The sequence below is a fragment of the Pteropus medius genome, unplaced genomic scaffold (genome assembly GCF_902729225.1).
Source record: "Pteropus medius unplaced genomic scaffold, Ma_sr-lr_union100, whole genome shotgun sequence".
Taxonomy (NCBI): Eukaryota; Metazoa; Chordata; class Mammalia; order Chiroptera; family Pteropodidae; genus Pteropus; species Pteropus medius.
In genome coordinates this window covers 28,083,372-28,086,623 of record NW_024346667.1, presented here as the reverse complement: position 1 = coordinate 28,086,623, position 3,252 = coordinate 28,083,372, and positions in this window count along the sequence as shown.

Here is a 3,252-nt window from a genome sequence, read left to right as displayed (position 1 = left end):
GGCCCACTCAATATCCAAAATTCAATTAATGTAATCTGCCCTATTAATATCTAACTATGAAAAACATGATCATAAATACAGGGAAAACATTTGACAATATTTAACAGCCATTCATGACAACAACTCTTAGTAAACTAGGAATAGAGAACTGCCTCAACCTGTTAAAGGGCATCTACAAGAAACCAACAACTAAGCTCATACAATGGTGAAAAACGCTTTGCTTGTCCCCTAGGTTGGCAAACAAGGTACTGATGTCATGCTCACCACTGCTAGTCAACACCATACTACCAGTGCTAGCCAGCGAAATGACACACACGAATTAATTAAATAAATAAATAACAAATAAATAACATTAGAAATAAATAACATTAGAAAGGAGGAAATAAAAATTTACTCTATGCACAAACAAGATCATCCCAAGTAAAACAGTCTCATAGAACTAATGAGTCTAGAAAAGTCATAGGATACATGGTTAGCGTGCAAAATCAAGCATATTTCTATGCACTAGCAATGAACAATTGAAAGCCAAAGTTTTTAAAATACCATTTGTAATAGTTTTCACCCAAAATGAAATAAGTTAAGGTTACCACATTTAGTAAAATATCTACTTTTATTACTTATTGCATAATTCTTTAGTGTAAGCACGTCCCAAGTATTTTATTGGACACACTTATACTAAAAGTCATTTATTCTTTATCTGAAATTCAAATTTAACTAGACAAATTACATTTTTATCTGGCAACTCTAATTTAGAAATTAATGTAACAAAATATGTACAGGACTTATATGCTCAAAACTATACAACGCTGATGAAAGAAATCAGACGATCTAAAGTAATGAAAGACAGGATGTGCTCACAAATTGGAAGACTCAACATAGTGAAGTTGTCAATTCCCCCAAAACTGACTTATAGATTTTATACAATCCCAATAAAAATTCTTGAGAGATATTTTGTAGACATAGACAAGTTAATTTTAAAATTTAATAGAAATGTGAAAGAACTACAACAGCTAAAACAATTTTGAAGAAGAATGCCTGATACGAAGACTTACTCTAAATCTACTGGAAGTACGACAATGTGACATTCAATATGACATTGAAGGGATAGACACATGATCAATAGGGATAGACACATAGAACAGGGAGCTCAGAAATAGACCTCTGCAAATACGGCCAACTGACTTTTTACAAAGATGCAAAAGCAACCCAATGAACAAAGGACAGTCTTTCCTGCAAATGGTGCTGGAAAACTAGGACATTCACATGTAAAATAATAAACCTTGACCAATACCTCATACCTTACCTAAAAATTAACTTAAATGAGGCGGGAAGGGCTGTTCTATGGGGCCATTCCATGGATACCATTCCATGAGAATCATTATCGTTTACCAATAAGAATATATTATCTGTATTTCTTAAATTTAAAATCATAATGTTCCAGGATTTGACTGTCTAGGAAATGGCAGAGTTGTACAAATGAAAAAGATATTTGCTTTGTATGTGTGAGGGCCACATGAATTGGGGCGGGAAGGCATGAAAATCTTTGAACTGCCTGAAAGAGGTTTTACATTCAGAGCGTTCACAGGGACACGTTGCCTAGCCTCTGTAAGGAAAGTGGGAGATTGTGAGGAGAAAGAGGTGGCTGCAGTGAGGCTCCCTCCCGACACCCTTAGCAACTTCCGAGTGGAAGTGAGTCAGCACTTCTCCCCTCAAGCAACTATGTGCCCATATGCATGTGCGGGCTCCTATAACCTGGCACTGTGCCACTCCTGTTAACCCGTGTATATAAAGATGCTGCCGCCTCGTGGGGCTGGCTGTGCCCTTGCTGGAATAAAGAGCTGTGTCGCAGTTGCCTACAGCTCCCCGTATTTACTTCCAACTGCCCGAGCCTCGAGCCTCGTATCCCTTATCTCAGTACCTCGAATCTGCAGCAATACAGACATTTAAAGGAAGGAGGACAGGAAAGGGGAGAATACATTGTATTCTACACACACCTTGCCATGAGGCATTGCCTTCTAGACCTCTGAGAAGAGAACACAGAGGGGCTTTCAGACCAGAGGGGTCACCACAGCCTCAGAACCAGAGAGCCTGGAGAAAGTAGATAGTTCAGTCTCATCCAGGTCAGAACATTAAGAACGGTAACAACAACAAAAGCAAATATTCATTCAACAATGTTTACTCAGTAAGTATGTATGGAGCACCTACCATGGGCCAAGCTGTGCCCACGGGAGTGTGGATGTAACAAGCAGGACAAAGTGCCGATCTGAAGGAGTCTATATTCTGGAGTATGGATGGCAGGACAGCTCACGTGGAGACAAAGAAGTAGGCACATAAATGAATGAAGAAAATAAACAGGTGATGAGGCAGCCAGGGACTGAGGCAGGGGGCTGGGAGGGGCCATTGTACAGAGCCTGGTAAGGGACAGCCCCTCAGCAGGTAACAGAGGACTCACACCCTGAAGTAGTGAGGGTGAAGTCCTGGCTCTATGGCTTGAGGTCAGAGGAGAATCTTTGAAAGACTCAGAGTCTGGGACCAGTTGGCCAAAAGGAGAAGAAAGTGCAAAGAAGGAAAAGAAATGTCAATTCGCCCTGCCTGGTGTTGGTATAGCATGGGGACCTGAGCCCAGCATGACCCAGATTTCTACAATATAATGCAGAGACAAAAATGAATAAGAGGTTAAATTTTAAAAAATTAATCCTAGTGGTCAAGGCAAAAAGCCTTAGAATGAGAAGGATGAAGATCAAGGTCAAGATGCTTTCCTCTGGGGCATTCTCATGGATGGCCAGGGCCAGAATTGATTGATTGGATAATATGAATTTTAGGGATGGGCATTCTTGGAGACTGGGCATCCTATAAGCTAAGACAGTAGACCCTCAAAAGTCCCTCTGAAGCAGTCATCATGCTCCAGGCTATCCCACCATTGTGAACTTGTCAGGGTTATGGAGTTTGAGGCTCATTTTCCCCCACTTCCTGTTTTAATTTCCTTCCGTGTCTCAAGTTACTTCCATAATAGGTTTTCTTCCTCTTACCCCCATATTTGCCTTGAAGATCAAACTTCCTAAGATGCTTGGAGATCATGAAGGTGAAGCTGACAGCCCATCAGAGGACATGATCAGGGAGGTGCTTCTCTCCTGGTGAGACGAGACTGACAAACCCAGAAAGAGAGCAAAGAGCTGGTGGCTGGGAGTTTCTGACACTGGGCAGCTGAGCCAGGCTGGCCAGGATTTTTGGCCATGAAGTCTGTCCTATTAC